The sequence below is a fragment of the Condylura cristata genome, unplaced genomic scaffold, assembly GCF_000260355.1.
Source record: "Condylura cristata isolate star-nosed mole 26May11 unplaced genomic scaffold, ConCri1.0 scaffold00009, whole genome shotgun sequence".
Lineage (NCBI taxonomy): Eukaryota > Metazoa > Chordata > Mammalia > Eulipotyphla > Talpidae > Condylura > Condylura cristata.
In genome coordinates this window covers 38,182,126-38,202,883 of record NW_004567110.1, presented here as the reverse complement: position 1 = coordinate 38,202,883, position 20,758 = coordinate 38,182,126, and positions in this window count along the sequence as shown.

The following is a 20,758-nucleotide window of genomic DNA, read 5'->3' as shown; positions in this document are numbered from 1 at the left end:
TGCAGAAGCTCTTTAAATGGATGTAGTCCCATCTATTTATCCTTGCCTTCACTATTGTGGCATTGGGTGCTCTTTCTTTAAAGATGTCGCTGAAGTGTGTATCATGTAGTGTTTGGCCCATCTTTGTTTCCAGGTATTTTATGGTTTCTGTTCTTATATCTAGGTCTTTAATCCACTTTGAGTTGATTTTTGTGAATGGAGTGAGGTAGTGATCTAGTTTCATTTTTTTGCATGTAGCTTCCCAGTTTCTGAGAAACTTTTAAAATAGTATTTGTTGTGGGTAAACTGAGAGGACAAATAAATATTTCTTTCCTAAGGAGAAAGACAAATGGAAGTTCAAATATCTTTATTACATTTAAAGCTAATATTTCAGAGTATTTCAAACATATTTCTTAATACTGAATGTTAAATAAAATTTTCAGAATTTGTTGAATATCAAACAAAATTTCTCACCAAGGTCTAACTGTCTAGATTAAGGGACCGCCACCTTGAATATACACCAAGTCGCAGGAGTCTGTGACTGGAGCTGAGACTATGGCTCCATCACTGTAGTCTGGGCTTGCCTAAGAGAATGGTTCATAGCCAAGTTTTCCTTTCAGGCTCACCAGTCATGTAAATCATTTAGGGAATCACAGTGAGGGGGTAGGGAGAAGGCAGGAGTGTTTTATTAATGAGGTTCCTCTGTCACCACTAACATATTCTAAGTTTTTTTTTTTAACTCTTAATTCATTTGACTTAACTATTGTAAGATAGGACACCAAAACCAGGAAAGGGAAGCAGCAATCCCTCATATAGCCTTTCCTTCACTTGCATGAGGCTACTCTACACATACTTTTTTTTTTTTAGGTATAGGCCAGAGGTGCGGTGGGTGAGAGGGTTCACCAGAGACAGAGTGGGGAGCAGAACAGGCAGAATGACTGAAACACACTGCTGATGGGAGCAGCAGGTGGGTCAGGAGAGGTCTGTCATGCCATGTGAGTCAGCTCCCTGGCGGGGAATCGATCTCCTGCTGCAGTGGCTTCAGACAGCTGCATAGTACTGTGCTTTAACTCGTTGCACCACCAAGGAGGGCCCTACTCTACCAATACTAATCACTACTTAATTTAGTATCTACTGGCACCATGGGCAGGCAGTTTAGATTTTACCCCCAGAAAATTCTAAGATAGATTATGGCAATGATTAATTACTAACTGTAATATATATAACTGAAATTCAGTTATATATTTACTTTACTAAGACCATTCTGAAATTCAGTTATATATTTACTTTACCTCCCAAATGGGAGGTAGGGTAGCAGGAAAGCAACATGGTAGACAGTAGTCTGGGGTGGGCAATACACCTGTCACTACTGCAGACCTGAAGAGGCACAAAGCAGGAGAGAGCCTCAGAATCTGGAAAGAGTTGTATGGAAGGGTACCTTATCTAGGAGGATGCAGCCAACTATAATGGTAGTGATATGGCAGGAAAGAAACAAAGAGAGTAAATTCTGTGACCTGGTTTTTTTCTCTTGCTACTTCCATTGGTTGTATCTACAGGGAAGTCAGAGGACAAGGGCCTGTGCAGCTTCTGGCACACAAAACAGTAGAGTGATCTGGAAGAGCAAGAAGAAAATAGCTCCTTAATTCAAGTTTCAGCAACAGTGTGAAGGGAATAAAGTTCTAAATCACATTCTGTTGCTCTTGTTTCAGAGCAATCATAAGGTCTCCTAGACTTGAAAGGAAGGCACCCGGACCCCATTTCTTCTTCCCCCCTTTTTCCCATCCTCCTTCTTAACGTGAGAAACCTCATTTCATCTAATAGTGTTTGCTACTTTTTGTAATTATTTTAACTTGTTAATGTGTCCTCTTGGTAAATGTCCAATTTGTGTTTGCCATTCTGACTTGCTTTGATATACACAATTCCCCAGTATTCCTTCAATTTTGCTATAAATGGCAATACTTCATCTGTCTGTAATTAAATAATATTCCATGGTGTGTATATTGTGCATATTTTTTATTCAGCCTTCTCTTTTCATGGATATAGATTGTTTCCATGTCCTGATTGTAAATAGTGCTGCAATGAACACTGTAAAATTTCATTTTTTTACACATGGCTGTCTGGTTTTTCATTTGTTAGAGATCATTTTTTCTCCATTGTGTGGTAATGGATATCTCCTTTATCAATAATTAAGTATTGATATATGCATTAATTACTTCTGGGCATTATGATTCTGTTCCATTGAGCCATTTTTTATTCCCATACCATACTGTTCTAATTACTGTTGTTTTATAGTATAGCTAAAAGTTAGCTGATATCATATGTTCAGTCCATTTCTCTCCTTTTTCTCAGAATTCCTTTCACCATTTAGGACTTTTATGGTTCTATATAACTTTTATTTGTACTTTTTGTGCTTAGATCACTTTTCTTGTAAGGTCATATTATGGTAAGGTCATATTATGGTTGAAAAAGTGGGATAGGAGATATTTTTCAGGCAATCTTTGGATTGACTACATTTGGGTAATATATGGACCATATTTATTGGAGAAAGAGAGTGTTGTCCTCTAAAAGGATACTAGTTAAAAGTGAAGTAATTGAGAAAGTAGTTGAAAAGTTTAAATTTTTCTATTATGCAGTGTATTTTTTTTTACATTGTAGTAGTAGTAGACATTTATTTTGTAACTCTACTGTTAATAATTGATTTGAGTTTAATTTTGAAAACACTATATTCTCGGTTAATTGCATTTTAATAGCTAGCCTGTCTCTCAAGTGTTTGCATCTGAATTTCAGCTGTCCATGAACAAGCTTTTCTCTCTTGATCTATAGTACTATGTCTTCTAAATACTTCCAAATATTGATTGCCTGTTCTTTGGGATATTCTTCACCTTAAACACCAATCCCTGATGTCTTTCAAATTTATGTTTCTTCTATTTGTGAACAAAATCTTCAGATTAAAACTAGTTATTAACTTTAAAAATCATATTTTTCTTTGATAGTCTTCAAGTGATTACGCCTCATTTCCTTTATACCACCATTCCCAGATGAATTGTGTATAATTCTATCTTGTTGACTTACTAAATTATACTTTCTAATCATCTCACATTTATTGAAATAAATCTATTTCTCATGGCAGCAAAAACATGCAGAACCATAAACATATTTATTGAGAAAATATGTGGCTATTATCCTGCAAAGAAATTTCCCCTTCTAATATGTACAGTCTCAGAAGTTGGAGGAATCCTGTAACTAAAACCTTAGTAAAGGTGACAGAGCCAGGAGTTCCCCAAGAAAGAGCTAGTACCTTAGGAAGAAAAGAAGCTGTTCTCTGATCATTTTGCTTTTTCTGAGATCTTTTCCAAAAATGGAGAATTTTTAACAGTATAAGCAACCTTAGTATCTGTGTGTCATTTACTGATTTAATGCTTGTCATTTTTTACTTTAATTTAATGAAATTTATTCCTGTAATCTATGTAAATAGAATTTAAATATTGAATAGAATGTGTTTTCTGTGTTTTAGTTATTGTTAAAATGTCTAGGGAAGGTTAGGAATTAATGGAAGACTATCTTGCTGTGCAATTACAGTTTCTTACTGCATTTATTATAAATAGGCTCTCATGTATAATGTTTTGTTCCATAATGAGGTGGTTGAAAGGGCTTTAGACTAAAGATCATGTTTTGGTCATAACTTTGCTGTTAAAAAATAAGCTATTTCTCATTTTGGGCCCTTAGTTTCTTCATGTTAAATAATAAAAGGATGAGTTAGATAAAATAATTTCATTTTCCCTTCACTGTTATGATTCTATTAGTTTCTCTTATTATAAGGAGGTAAGGAAGAATAAATAAGAAAGAACAGTTTAATTTTGCACAAAATGATTCTCATGCAAATTTGCTTTCTATTTGGTCACTCACTGACATTTATGAAGGATGAGATTTTTGACTATTTCCTGTCTAGTTAGCTTTAATAGGTTTTGTAAAATCTTGATGAAATAATGGAAATATTTGCCATTAGGCATAGAAAAAAATGTTCCTTATAATAATTTAGCTCTTCAGATAAATTTAGAAATAACACAAATAAATGTGAAATTAAATTATCCTTGAGCTGCAACCATATGACTTGATTTACTTTTGTTGTGTGATACAAGTGCTTCATTTCTATTCATGTGGAGGGAAGAATAAATTAGTGGAGATAGTAAAAGACTTTGGAGAGAAAATAATGAATTTAAGTGCAAATAAGTAAGGTTACTGGTAAGTTTGAAAAAGAAAAGAAAAAAACTATTGTTATTTTTGTGAAAGTAATATACTTGTTATTTTTGTGAAAATAATATGCTTGTTTTAGAAAAAGGCATCTAAATATGTGGCATTTTTTTTTTAGATTTAGAGTGTATTATCTTAAATTGTGATTTATTCATCTGTGATATTTAAGATTTTATTTAGTATTAAATTTCATAAACTATTAACTGAGCATTGTTGAAGTACATTATTTTGGAAGTCTCTGAATATTAATCATTTTTACTGAGTGAAGAGTAGAAATGCATTTTCAATATACATCTTTTGCAGAACAAAATTGTATTAGTGGCAGTATACACATACACACACACACACACACACACACACAGAAATATTTACCCAAGCAACACTGAATTTGAAACTGTAATTTAGTATAGATATGAAAATTGACTAGGATGGTGCCAGTGGGCTCTGAACTCAATTCCTTTGGCCATTCAGCTCTCTCCCTTTTCTCAAGCAACAAAGTTCACTTTACACCTCACAGTTCTAGGCAATTTGAAAATCAGTACCTTTTAAAATAATTTATACTGGTTTATAAATGGCAACATTAACTTATACATAACCAATAATTGAGAAAGATAGACATTGTTGAAATTTCATATATATATATATATATATATATATATTTAGTATATATAAACAATAAAGTCTAAATGTTCCCTTATTTGTAGACTTAACTTTGCATTTCCCAAGGAGACATAATTTAATTTCATTGTATGATATAAATGCTTCATATTTATTCACTCAAGGAGAGTAGCATATGAAAAAAAGGTGTTTAGTTTAAAAATGTTCATGATTATTTAGAAATAATTTAATGAACTATGTTGCTGAAACAAGAAATCAATATGTATCTTCAAGTAAATGAAATATTACTCTCCAGTTTGTGCAAATTGCTACATTAAAATTCTTTCTACAATTAAATGTTTGTGATAAACAGCATTATTGATTTATCAAAATAATAGGAAACAAAATTTATTTTAGGTGATTCTTATTGAATTTTTGCACTTTTAAAAGTTTTAACATGTCTAGAGTGTCAGAACTGGTTGTTTCTCTGTATGTTAATGAATAGTTCCTATTTACTTGGAAATCGCTCCAACATGCTTTATGGCATTTATATAACATGTTTGTCTCTGTAAAATGTTGGCCACTGAGCAACTTCCTGAGAAATGGTCAATAAATACTTGACTGACTCATAGAGCTATGAGGCTAACAGATGTCTTTGTTGGCAGTTTCAGTATAGTAAAAACAGACTTATTGTTTACATGCTTTTCTACCTTTCTTCCTTTTCTGTATCTCTTAATCACAAATGCTGTGCCATTTCCTCTGACTATGTAATCTCAGTGTAACCTTACTTACCTTTTTTCTTTTTTAAGATTTATTTTACCTAGGCACACAGGATCTGGGGTGTAGGCCAGAGTTGTGGGGGTGTGAGAGGATTCACCAGAGAAAGAGTGAGGAGTATAACAGGTAGATCCACTGAAATACAGTGCTGAAGGGAGCAATGGGTGAGATAAGAGAGGTCTGCTGTGCTATGTGGGTTAGCTCCATGGCTGGGGATTGAATTCATGCCACAGTGGCTGGTGATAGCTTGATAGTTCTGATACTTAACACCTGTACCATCAGGGATATGGGGCCCACTTAAATATTTTTTTTTATCTCATATTCCAGTCATCTGTACACTAAGAATATTTACCATTACATAGGATCATAAATCCTCAACCAGATATTTATTTATTTTATTTATATATATATCTTACGCCACTGTTAATTTTTTTTAAAGATTATTTATTCATACAGAGCTTGGGTATAGGCCAGAGATGTGGAGGATGACAGGATTCACCAGGGACAGAGCTGGGAGCAGAACAGGCAGATCTACGAAGTACACTGCTGAGGGGAGCAGCGGGCGGGTCAGGAGAGGTCTGCCATGCCATGGTCATCTCCTGGGCAGGCGGGGATCGAACTCATGCTGAAGTGGCTTAGGCTTCTTAGTGCAGTGCTTTAACCCGCTGCGCCACCAGGGAGGGCCCACATCACTGTTAATTTTTAAAGTGTTTGCTTTCTTTTCTTAGGTGTAGTCCCCATAGAGTTTCTAGCAGCAGTTCACCCATATACCATCACTACAGTCCCCTGGGCTTTTCCCTCCTTCTTTCTGATCCCTCTCCTTCCTTCTCTCCTGAAGTATGTCTATGATTTATAGTTAATTTTTTTTATTGTTATTTCTTTTCCTCTGATGCCTTGTTTGGGTCTCCTATAGTCCTTCTGTAAGTGAAGGCCATCCGATATTTTCTTTTCCCTTCTGACTTCTTTCTTTTCTTTCTTTTTTTTTTTTTTAAAGATTTATTTATTTGTGCATACAGAATTGGGGTTCAGGCCAGAGGTGCAGGGGCGGTGAGAGGATTCACCAGAGACAAAGTGGGGAGCAGAAAAGGCAGATCATCGAGGTACACTGCTGGGGGGCCAGGAGAGGTCTGCTGCACCGTGTGGTCACCTCCGGAGCAGGCGGGGATCGAACTCATGCAGAAGTGGCTTTAAGCTTCTTAGTGCTGTGTTTTAACCCACTAGTGGGGAGCAGAAAAGGCAGATCATCGAAGTACACTTCTGGGGGGCCATGAGAGGTCTGCTGCACCATGTGGTCACCTCCGGGACAGGCGGGAATCGAACTCATGCAGAAGTGGCTTTAAGCGTCTTAGTGCTGTGCTTTAACACACTGTGCCACCAGGGAGGGCCCTCCTTCTGACTTATTTCACTGTGCCCAATCCCTTCTAGCTTCACCCATGTTGCTGTAATGGCATTAGTTTATCTTTTTGGATTGCTGAGTAGTCTTCCATTGTGTTTATATGCCACATCTTGTTGATCCAGTCATCTATTCTTGTGTATTTGGATTGTTTCCAAGCTTAACTATATTTTTTAACCAAAACATCCATTCCCAGATTATCCATGTGGGAACCTGAGCAAATACCTGTAAATAATTAGCTTGCATTTTTTGGTTTGTTTTTAGAAAGGGAGTAGAATTATTATCTGCTAACTAATAATGATTGATTATGACATTGCACTGGATGTCGATGATCCTTGGAAATCTTCCAGGTAGTTTGATAATTCCAGAAATAATCAACCCCCGGAGAAGATTTCACTTAGGTTTTCTATTTTTGAGCCAGTGGTAAAATCACATTGTGCTGGGAACTAGTAGAGGGAAATCAAGTCTGGCCCCTCACTTTATCATTTGAGTGGTAGCATTCCATTGTGGTTAAGGATGGTTAAGGACATAAACTCTTTAGACAGAATGCCTGAATTCAAAACCCTCTTATGTCACTTACTAGGTGTGCAACTTTGGGCAAGTTACTTTTCTATTTCTTATTTTCTGTATATCTGAAATGAGGATTATGAAAATCTGTCTCGTAGGGTTGTGGGAATTAAATGAATTAAGATAGTTAAAACATTTTGTGCCCAACATGAAATGCTTTGTCTGTTTGCTGTTGTCATTAACTAGTAAGGCACTTTATCTCTTCATTTCTCAATGTCACATATGTTTGTAGTCATTAGGCTGTACTCTAAAAGGGATAATGCAGAAGATGCCTCTCCCAGTATTTATTTGCATCAGTTAATATGCTCTGTGTGTGTGTGTATGTGTTTTTGTGTGTTTTATTTAAAAGGAAGGAGTGAGAATGTAAGGTCCAGGGGTTGAGTTTGAATGTCCGTGCTCAAGGACTAACACAATGATTGCTCTAAGAGTAATCTGGGAAGCTGCTAGACAGGAAGTCATGGTCGGTAGCTGTGAGAACTGTTAAGTGAGACTTTGTGAACAGTAAACAGAGTTACTTTGGAGCATTTTAGAATAGCTTTGAAGGCTGATTTTATTGATTTACCATCACTTATTCCACTTCACTCTAGTCTTTTTGCCTAGATCAAGTAAATCAATACCTTTTAAACACTGGGTTCTTAAAAAAAACTAACAAAAGGAGAAACCCATTTGGTAGGTCCATGCCCCGAAGAGGAAAATCTAAGACTCAATGGTTTTCTAGGTTTCATTTCTTCACTGATAGCTCCAGGGCAGAATTTCAGTAATAGAGTTCTTTTTCCTTTGGTCATAGGTTAGCTTGGGTAGCTCCTCTGTGAATGATGCCCCCTGGATTTTGATTGAGTGAGGTAGATCCCCATCTTCCCAGTTACAGGAGATTTAGAGAAAAGTCCATTTTTGTAGGTAGGTAATACCAGCGACAGCAATCCAGTTGGTTCACAGAACTCAGACCTTTTTTTTTTTTTTGGTGAAACCTCAGTCTTTCCAAATAGAATCATGATTTCACCAGTTCCTGTCTCCCAATCTGTCTCACTGAGCTTACCCCTCATTGATTTTTGTTTACCTTGGTTAGCTAGAAAAGTGGGATTTAAGTTACTTTAACAAACCAAAGTTTTGCCATTTCTTGTTATTTGCAGATTATCCAGGACTGAACTGAAATAGTAAATCATTCCCTCTGGTTAGGTACCTGTGAGCCTTAGATTACAAAATTTTCATGAAACAGTCAATACATAACCACTTGTATGCTTGACTCTATTTTAAAAATCTTCTTTTACATATATTGTTGATTCATTAACAAAGGAAGTTTATCTCATACATGTTTTCTCCATAATACTTGTAATAACCTTATTGTGCTTAGGAATGTTAGACAGTACCACAACAACATGCTTGGAGGACATTCTAAATGGCAAATCACCAACAAAAAGCCAAACATAATTAAAATTAAAATAAAAGGTCACTGAATATGCTTGAAAAGTTGTTGAAACATGAGTTTTGGAGCTTGCAGGTGTTGTTTGAGACTGACCCCTATAAATAGTTGGTAAGGAGAAACTGAAGAAAAAGGCAGGCCACTCCAGATTGATATGTAGAAGTTTTAATAAGCAATCTTTGTCTTGTACAGCTGAGACACAAGTGTTTCCATTGTACTGATGTGGAGTCTGACACTTGTCTGAGTCTTTTTGCTTATTGAGGTAATTTTTTTCTTACTCTAATAAATCATATAATTTTTTCCCCCTTAACTTTATTAGTTTCTAGTGGTTGCTTCAACCATTGAATGACTTAATCAACAAACTTTTTGCTTTTATGGTTCTGGAGGTAGAAGGTTGAAATACATATCACTGGGCTGAAATAAAATCAGAAAGCCCGTACACCCTCTTGTAGTTTGGGAGGAGAATTCACTTTTTGAATTAATGCTGTTATACGCTACATATATTCGGAATGTGCTACAAATATTTACGGTACTTGTTGAGAGGAACTTCAGGTTAGATGAGCAATAGAGAACATTCAGAAGCCGGAAGACCGGCTTCTGACAGTTACCTGCATTCCTTGTCTCATGGGTACATCACCTCAGTTTTTGCCTCTCTGGTTACATTGCCTCCCCTTTTCTACCTGTGCATAATTCTATCTGCTACTTTTTCTTTTCTTTTTTAAAGATATATTTATTTATCCATACAGAACTAGGATATATGCCAGAGGTGCTGGGGTGTAAAAGAGACAGAATGGGAGCAGAACAGGCAGATCAGTGAAGTACAGAACAGCAGTGAAGTACATTGCTGAGGGGAGCAGCAGGTGAGACAGGAGAGGTCTGCTGCACCATGTGGTCACCTCCCTGGCCAGGGATCGAACTTGCACTGTAAGGGCTGCAGATAGCTTCATAGTGCTGTGCTTTATTAAACCTGTTGGACCACCAGGGAGGGCCCTATATTCCACTCTCTTTTCTTTTTTAAAGGTTTATTTATTTATGCATACAAGATATAAGAACTGTATTGGCCAGAGGATTCACTAAAGAGAGTGGGGAACAGAACAGGCAGATTACTGGCTTGCACTGCTGAGAAGAGCAGCAGGTGGGACAGGAGAGGTCTTCTGTACCATGTGGATCACCTCCTTGGTTGGGGATCAGACTCGTGCTGCAGTGGCTGGGGATAGCTTCACGGTGCTGTGCTTTAAGGCTTTGTATCACCAGGGAGGGACCCCTAACTCCTACTTTGTTTTATTAACTTACATTTCAGTTCTGAGTAGGATAATCCAATATGGTGCCATTGTCTTTGTTATATGTGAATTTCATGTTTATAAAAAAAATTGGTTTTCTGTATTCTCAATATGATGTGATTTAAATAAAAAAAAAAAAAACAAATGAAAACAACCACCCACAATCTCCACCAAAACAAGACAAAACAAATCAAAAAACCCAGTACCGACTATTTAAATGGTTGAGAGAAAAAAATTCCCTTTTGGTTGCATCAATTCATATTTATATAAGTGATAGAATTATCAAAATACAAATTTTTTTAAAAGATTTTATTTATTCATACAGAACTGGGGTACAGGCCAGAGATGCAGAGGGTGAGAGGGTTCACCAGAGACAGAGTAGGGAGCAGAACAGGCAGATCGACGAAGTACACTGCTGAGGGGAGCAGCAGGCAGGTCAGGAGAGGTCTGCCATGCCAAGTTGTCACCTCCGGGGCAGGCGGGGATCGAACTCATGCGGAAGTGGCTTTAGCTTCTTAGTGCTGTGCTTTAACCTGCTGTGCCACCAGGGAGGGCTAAAATACAAAATTTTTAATTGAATTAAGACCTCCTTTTCTGTGATGTTTCATTTTCGGTTTATAATAAGTTGTAGGTGAATGTTTTATATTTTATTGCTATTTCCTGAATCTGTGTGTTAAAATCCCAAAATCTATAAAAAGTTTTTATAAGATCACACAATTGTTAAATATATACACAAAATGGTAACATCCAAGTCTTAGCCAACATTCATATGCTATGATTTTATGAAACTTATACTAGTACATTTGTAAGGCAGGTACTGTTCTAAGTGCTTTATCAGTATTAACTTATAGAATTATGAGCAACATTATGAGGTATTATTTCCCCCATTTTATAGATGAAGAAACAGAAATACATATATGGGGCACTCCTTGGTGGTGCAACAGGTTAAACTAAAGCAACTTGAAGCTGTCCCGGCTAGGGAGGTGACCCACCTGGTGTGACGACCTCTCCTGTCTCCCCTACTCTTTTTTCAGCAGTGTATTTCAGTAGATGTTCTGGTTCTGCTTCACACTCAGTCTCTAGCGAATCCTCTCACCCCTGTACCTCTGACCTATACCCAAGTTCAGAGCACTTATATGCATAAATAAATAAAGGTTTAAAAAGTAATAGAAAGCCAGAAGTCTCTCTCTCTCTCTCTCTGTGTGTGTATACACTAATATAATGTCAATTATTCAAGTATAAAATCGGGATTCAAACTCATAGTCTTTGACTTTAGAGAGTTTAATGTTTGCTTAGATCTTCTTATTGTTTTTTTTAAAGATTTATTTATTTATTCATACAGAACTGGGGTACAGGCCAGAGATGCAGAGGGTGAGAGGATTCACCAGAGACAGAGTGGGGAGCAGAACAGGCAGATCAACGAAGTACACTGCTGAGGGGAGCAGTGGGCGGGTCAGAAGAGGTCTGCAACGCCAGGTGGAGCTCCTCCGGGGCAGGCGGGAATCAAACTCATGCGGTAGTGGCTTAAGCTTCTTAGCGCTGTGCTTTAACCCGCTACGCCACCAGGGAGGGCCTGCTTAGATCTTCTTTAGGAGGCTTCCAACATCTATCCAGTTGCTTGAAAGCCATAATAACTTGGTTGTAAAAATTTGGTTCCTGTGGATGACAAAATTTTGTTGTGTTTATTCCATTTAGGATTTTAAGAATTTGTATTTAGTTTTCATCTCATAAAAAAGCAACACGGGGCCCTCCCTGGTGGTGCAGTGGGTTAGGACACAGCACTGCAAGCTGGCCACAGCTGCTTTGGTGTGAGTTCAATCCTCAGCCCCACAGGTGACCCACATGGCACAGCAGACCTCTCCTGTCTACCTGCTCCTCCCCTCAGCAGTGTACTTTGTTGATCTGCCGGTTCTGCTCCCCTCTCTGTCTCTGGTGAATCCTCTCACTGCCCCAGTACCTCTGGATTGTACCCCAGGTCTGTATGCATAAATAAATACATCTTTTTTAAAAAAGCAGGTGAGAAAAATGAGATAGCAAGAGACTGTTAATATTCTCTGTGGATTTTCTCTCATATCTTTATCTGAAGAAAAATAGTGTTAATTTTGAAATCTTATGAGGGAACTTATGTAATGGCCAGACTTTAAGTATTTCAGTGTGACTCATTAGATTAAATGAGAGAAATCAGAAAATTAGTGGAATGGTACTAAACTTGGCAAATGATCTGCCATAGGATTTGATTTAAGACATCCTTTTATGTAGAGTACAGGGTTTTAGAGTTTTGGCAAAGTATCAAAACTTGTGAAATATTTGGAAGTCTCAATTCTGCAATGGCTCAAAATAGATTTGCCTTAATGAAAGTTTAAAAGGTAAAGGCAAAATTGAAATACAGTCTACCTTAATGTTTCACAAAATTGCCATATTGCCAGAGGAGACTTAATTGGAAGCTCAAAAAATAATGATGAACAACCTAATCAGGAAAAATCTATTTGGTCTAAGTCTCTGGAGGAGATGGTTACACAGACAGTAAACAGTAAATTGGAGGTGTTTTAAGATGAGTTCAAAAGTGAAAAGCAAAATAAAACCAGCCTCTTTCCAAAAAAACAGACATAAAACTAGCAAGCACAGAAAACAAAAACAAAAACAAAAAGACAGCTATTTAACTTACTATTATCACATTACTTTTGAGAAAGTTATACTTTATTCAGCCACGATGTGGGAAATGCAAAATAGTTCTGGATGCTTCTGTATTAATAAAGTTTCTTTATATTGAGCAGTTGCTAAGTGTTTGATCGATACATATAATACTTTTGATTTATGATGAATTAGAGTTTAGTACGCAAGAGTCTGATTTTTTTTCACAATTTGAGATAAAAAATGTTTCATTGATTAAGGATCTGGGTGAAGTCTGTCTCTCAGAATAAGGCAACCTTGCTCTCAGTTTCTGATAGTCTTGCTCTACCTTCCCAAATCTGTGGCATCCTAGTTTCAGATAAAAATCCTGCCACTGCTCTGAAAACCAGGTGGTAACTCTTGCTCAGGAAGAGCTCTTTTTGTTGGCTTAGAGGCTCATTCCTATGTTCTTTCCTCTGTTATTAATGAAGGACAAGGCTCTAAACGAAGGCTAAACAATCCTATATTCTTACCTCCATCTTGGTCTCTTTATTCTGGGACTTTAATCCATTTGTTTCCCGTTTCTCTTTTATTTTTTAATTCTTCTCAGCTGTTAAGAATCCAGGTATTATACACTAACAGGATACTCTCTTGTCCCACAGCTTTCTTAAGGTGCAATTTTGAATATCCTCTTCCTTCTTTCATTCTTTAAACAAGTAAATATGTCTTTTCTGTCCATTCTATCTTACTGTTTGCACCTGCTGGCACTTGACATTCAACTACATTCTACAGAGTGAATGAAAGATTCGTAGTTTCCTCTTAATTTCCCAAGCTAGTGGCCATTCTTTTAGCTTTAATTTTACTTGAACACTCACTTGAAATTATAGTTCAGTTTGTCCCTTCTGAATGTCTGTATTACCTGGACTTAATAACTTTGCAGTCATCTGCTTCTCTTCATTTTTTAGGACTTCTCTGTCTCTACTTATACCTTGGTTTTATAAAATGTTAGTATTCTTTTATTTCACATAAAGGTATTGTGATTTTATGTTTCCACAATACAATATTATTTCTTTCAGAGTTTCAACTAACGTACACAATTCGTTTTATTGTTTCTAGTTAGAGCCTTTCAAGTTTGTATATTCAACTCTTCAAAGGTTTTGCCCATTTGGATATTCTGAAGATGTCTCAAAGGCAGTGTAGACTAAGTGTGTTTCCTATGTAAGTTGGTGGCACTAAAATACTCAAGTTTGAATTCTTGTAACTTTATGACTCTTTTCTCTTACTTTATATGTTCAGTAACCACCTCATTCTGATAGTTTTACCTCTAAATATTCCTGAAACTTCTCTTTCACCAGTCTAATAACAAGACAATTTACTACAATAATTTTTGGACATTTTCAAGGAGTTGGCATAATACTGAAGGGAGGGAAACAAACAAAAAGCCTACAGTCATCCCAGCTCCCCATCTTGAGGCACTTTTTGGATATTAGTAAGGAGGGTGTCTTGAACAGTGTTCTTAGTCATTTGAGCAGAGTGTTTGTTGTTCAGAAGATTTGAGGCATCTGAAATTTGTGCAGTAGAAAAACTGCTTCAGGAAAACCTCGGGGGTCTTTAGCAGTACAATTAAATGGTCAGTCTTTTAACTGGGGTTCTATGAAAAATAAATAACTGTTTTATTATTTCTCTCAAGTTTGTAGAACACTGTTCAAAATGCCTTAGAGCAGAAATAATTTATTATTCACAATATTTCTTTATCTTCTAGAGTTTAATTCTTTTATTTAACCTGTATAAATCTTTGCGAGGTCTAGGTTTTCACATGGGGAGTTATGGAATCTGTAAATCAAATACCTTCGTATTACAAAAAGACTGTTTTAGTGGACTTTGTCTCTCTTCAGAGATTCAAATCATAAATCTGAAAAAATTTCAGAAATTTGCATTGGCATTAAAAATAGTTATACACAGAGTATGTTGTAAATGATAAATAATGCAGGCAAACAAACTTTTATCTTTCATTGCTAGAAGATGTTGACTAAGTAGTGATTGGTGACATATAGTTTAACTGTACATTCTATCTTACAATAGAAGATGTTTGACTAGATAAAGTGAACTTTGGAGAACTATCATGTAGAAAATATACAAACCTAAAGAACCTGTATAAACTATGTTAATTTTAAAGTTCAGAATAAACTTCCAGAATAGTTGAGCAGCTAATGGGCACTGAGTCTTTTGAACATTTCCATAGAGACAGGAAGAAAACATCAGGCAAACAGAAGAATCCACTTTATTATATTTTAAAACCTGTTCTCCAAAGAAGAAAACATTGTTTAAAGAACTTATTTGATTTGGAGTGCTTGATTCCAGGAGGAATGAATTGCCAGTAAAAGCTCATGGATAAAAGACGGGAGAAAAACTGCTGTAATCATTGCTCAGCAGTCACTGTAGTTATGAGCACGATTTCCCACCTGATTGCACCATTCTAAATATTGTATTAAGTCAGTTATTTAAGGGTTATTTTAGAGGACAAGTTAATGGGCAGTCTTATCATATTATGTGTAGCAATCACACTGTTGAATAGCCATATCAGAGAGAAACTTTTGAAAAACTGAGCCAACTCTGAAAATCAAAGTGTGAAAAGACTTTTCTAATATATGAAAATGACAAGCCATGAAGTGTCCTAAAGACATAGAATATTACATTTGATTTATATAACTAGTGTAAATAACTTATTGATGAAGTCTCGAGAGTCAGTTATTTTCATGGAATTTTGAAGTACTCTTTTTTTTTTTTTTTTGGATTACTTATATTTTACAAGGTAGTTTACCTTACATGTTCATAACAGGTTTCTTAGATATATCTGTCTGTCTCTTGCCTGCTTGCCTATCTACCTAGTCATTTATATCATCAGTCATCTCTATTACCTACTTATCTGCTTTTCCACTAGAGAGCAAAATTCTCCAAGGTGGTATTTGAATCAATCTCAAGTGGTCTTGAAAGTGTCTATTGTACTGTAGACCCTCAATCATAGAATGCTGATTATTTTTCAACCAGGTTGATATTACACTTTTCCCCAAAGGTTAGAAAATTCTTCCTCTGAACCAGACTGAGGGTCTCACTGAATATCTGGTTGAAAGATTAGAAAGTAAATGGACATGTAATTGCAATTGTAACATTATTGAAAAAGGAGAAACAAATGTCAAGTTGAACACAGAAATGGATATTATATTCATTTAATCCAACAAAATACTGAACCTCATGACTGTCACCTCTATTTTCCATGTACAACTATGTATCAGTCTTTTAAAAATATTATTAGGTTCATTGTTTTTTTTTAAATACTCCTTTTCCTTGTGTGATACTTCATTTATTCATATACATAAATTTAAATTTTTATTAACAGATATTCATTAAATGTAAATCATTTGCAAATTAAACTCTTAAAATATATTCACCCTTAGCTGTGCTTTTTCCATGTTTTGAAAATTGTAATTTATGATTTCCTACCCCCAAGGGATAATCTCAGAAGATGTTAAAGTACCTTTACATTTCATTTAATACTGACCTAACAGATTATTTCCCCTTTCCCTAATTTTACTTTATTCGAGTAGCAAATAATCTTTTTCAATACTAGCTAGAGCATATCTTTCAGCTTCAGTAAAATTCATGGCTACTCTTGCTTTTCATAGGTGAATCTTGTCTCAAGTTATGCAGCAAATTCCTTAGGCATGTTGGCTTTGGAATCAGACATTGTGATTTAGAGGAAATGTGTATATGTATATATGTAATCAGTCATTCAAAATATATTACTCATACATACAATGATTTTTGTCTATAGTTCCTATCTCATAGCTCCACTCAGAATCTTGGAATTTTCTCTGTTGAGAGTATTAAAGATGTCTTTTGCTATGCCAATAAAGTAACTTTTGGAAAACCCTGAGAAAAAGGGGTTGATTGAATAGGAAACCAACCTTGTTGATCAGAGTGTTGGGACTTCCAGTCCTATTCCCTGACCAGGGAAAAGAAAAAGCACTAGAGGTTGAAATCACTTATTAATGGCTACTGAATTATTCAGTCATGGGTATGTAATGAAACCTCCATAAAAACACAAGAGGATAAGGCCTGGGAGAGCTTCCTGGTTGGTGAGAATGTGAAAATTTGGGGGCAAATGGTGCACTTGTAGAAGGCATGGGGCACTGTGTCTTTTCTCCATATTTTGCCCTGTATATCTCTTTTATGTGGCTGTTGATTAGTTCACTTAGTGTCCTTTGCAATAAATTGGTAACTGAATGAGTGGATGAGTTTCTTGATATTTTGTGTTATTCTTACACATGAATTGAACCTGAAGCAGGTTGTGGAAACCTTTGATGTAGAGTTAGTCAGAAGCAGAGATAACAAAGTGGTATTTTGATGGGAACTTGAAATCTGATAAAGGCATAAAGGGAACCTCTGATTTGTAGCCAGTTGGTCAAAAGCCTGGGGGCCAGTCTGGGCTTACATAGCATCTAAAATGGAGGGTGGACTTGAGAGACAGCCATTTACCTGTGGAATCCCTGTCTCTGGGTAAATAGTGTGAGAATTTAGTTAAATTCTTGAGTAACTTCCCAAAAGTTGCTTACTGGTATTGTTATTATTGCCTATGTTTTAAAAGACTTCTGACTTCTATTTTCTTAAATTAATTTATTTCTTTTTAATTGAAGTAATGTTTAAATACTCCCATCAGTTATTACCACCATAGTGTACCCACCACCAAGTGATCCATTGTATGGTCTGTTGTGCTTCCTTCCCTCTCTGTTTTTACCTTTCCCTCACTCCCTCTGTAGTTCTGCAGTCAGCTATCAAGTGTTAGTTTTTAAGCTTGTCTTTATCTGACTTTTAATTACCTTACATTCCACATATTAGTGACACCATCCAGTATTTATCTCTCTTCTTCTGACTTGTTTCACTTAGTATTATCCTTTTTGGATAGATGAAAGTGTAATATACTAATGAAATGAAAGTGTAATATACTCTTCCCAAAGAGAACAATATAACAGTTCTGTTCAGATCATTTGCATGCCCACTCTTCTTTGATGAAATGCACCAGCTGACTTTAATTCTCTCTTCCCACTGTCTCCTGTTACCGAACACACAGAGTTTATAATTTGTCTTGCACCAGCTAATTGACCTACCAAGTCAGAGATTTGTGGCAAAACAGTTTTATTGCTTGAGTCAAGTAAAAAGATGGAGAAATCACTCACAAAGCACAGTCTCCCCTTTCTAAAGGGGAATATATATATATATTTAAAGATTTATTTGTTCATACAGAACTGGGGTATAGGCCAGAGGTGCAAGGGTGGTGAGAGGATTCACCGGAGACAGAGTGGGGAACAGAACAGGCAGATCGGGAAGTACACTGTTGAGAGGAGCAGCGGGCGGGTCAGGAGAAGTCTGCTGCGCCTTGTGGATCACCTCTGGGGCAGGCAGGGATAGAACTCATGCGGAAGTGACTTTAGCTTCTTAATGCTGTGCTTTAACCCCGCTGTGCCACCTGGGAGGGCCAGGTGGGACAGTTGGTATTTGACAGGGCAAGGCACTATGGAATGTCTGGAATCTTGTTTGCACAAAGTGCTTTGTGATCAGTGTAGCTTCATGACCAGATCATGCCTCTGTATGGTTAGCAGGTTGAGAAAATGGCAACTGAGCACTTTCTTCAGCAGGGATTTTTAGTATGCAAATAATGTTAATAAACCTAAGGCAATCCTGTCATCGAAGATTTTCCCTATGGTGTTGCTTTAGGGTTTTTGAAGATTGGGCCAGAATGAATCCCTAATCTTAAATTAAACAGCTTTAAGGGCTTTCCTAATAATGCAACATCTGCTTTGATAGCCTTATGCTTCCTGAATAGTGCTGCAAGCAGTTTTAAGAGTGCGTGACTTCCTAAGACTTTGAAAAAAATATGCCCATAGAGATTATTGTTCCATTTCTTTGTAAAAGCGACTAAGCAGTTGAAACTACTTTGTCCTAAAATTCTGTAGCCATTGACATAACACATATATGTTTTTTTGTGTGTATATATATATAGTAATTGTGTATACAAAATTCTGTGTATATGTATGTATGTATGTGTATGTATGTATGTATGTGTGTATGTATGTATATATGTATGTGTATATATATATACTCACACGCATACAGTAATATGAACATATAGTAATTGCCCTTAAATGCACTTTAGAGTAAAAGGATTTTTTTGACCACACTACATTAAGATATTGAGTAACTTCTAGGTGGTTGTATGAAGTGTAGATTCTTCCTGAAGTCAAATTGTAGATATGGAGTACTGTCAAGCATTTGGCTATTCTAGTGATATATTCACAGTGTGAATCCAATGTAGCTAGAGGAGGATTAAAGCTGAGAAGACTGTAAGACTTGGTTCATTGAGTAAAATAAAGCTATGAACTATTACATTACATCTTCCTTACATAGTTTGAGGTCTGAGATTTCTAAATCTGCGTTAAAAATAGTATGGGCTTTTGAGTAGCATAGAGTAAGTGAGACTGCAAGTAGAGAGAAAGGCGATTAATCCTAAAATTTTACCTTCAAAGGAGAAATATTCTCTATTATCTTAATTGGTGATAAAAGTCAAACTTTAACAGAGCATTGTGAATGACTTAGGAATTTTAATGAAGACTATTCTGGTGGACAATTTTCCTTTATTTTTATTTCTCATTATTGGAATAATCTTGTGCTTCTGTATATTTTATTGAAGTACTTGATTTGTTGATTGCCTCAATCTTTTCAACAATGACTTAAGAACACCACTGATCAACAGAATTTTGTTTTTTTTTAATGTTTGTTTTATCTTAAAAAGGACTATTGTGTACATAATTTCTAGCAATAAAGTTATTCTTATTGTGTTTCATTTTAATATTAGTGAAATTGCATATAGAATATTTTATGTGAATTATAGTTATAACTGTTTAAACAATTTCTTTTTTATACTGTTTTACACTGTGAATAGTAATATATTAATATATTCATTTGCTAGTGAGTTATGTTTTTGTTTATAAAATACAGTTTAATATTTTGTTTAAAATTATTTGCATCAAAAAGAATTTATGCATACAGAACTGGGGTACAGGTCAGAGGCTCAGGGGCAGCCAGAGGCTTCACCAGAGACAGAGCGGGGAGCAGAACAGGCAGATCAACGAAGTACACTGCTGAGGGGAGCAGCGGGTAGGCCAGGAGAGGTCTGCTGCGCCATCTGGTCACTTCCAGGACAGGCGGGGATCGAACTCATGCAGAAGTGGTTTCAACTTCTCAGTGCTGTGCTTTAACTCGCTGCGCCACCTGGGAGGGCCAAGTTCCACCTTTTACAGTTAGTTATCAGAAGCAATAATTTTCAACTGTTCTTGGCTCTTTTATTTGTTAATTTTACATCTCTAAATAATAATTTTTGAAATATTGACTTCCTACCTCTACTATGGAAGATAACTAAGTCATATTTTTGATTTCTTCCTACCCTCTCATTTATTGATATTATTATTAATTTTATTAGTTATTTTTGTGTATATAAACATTTATTACTCTAACATGTTGAGCAGTATATATAAACTTAGTGTTCCATCACATTCAGCCAGTAACTCTTAATTATGCAGTAATATATGAATTTTTGCACTCTTACTATTCCTTTTCAAATTATAGCAATAATTTTACTTTTACACAATAATATTGGTAATATTTATATTTGCTTCTGCAAATATAGTTGAGTTTTTCACAGTTAATCTATAGGCTGATTTAATATACATATCCTATAGTTTACCTGTATTCTCACCTATATAAATGTTCCATGTATTATCTATATTTAAATGCCTATTTCAGGAATTTTTAGGTTAATTCAAACTTATT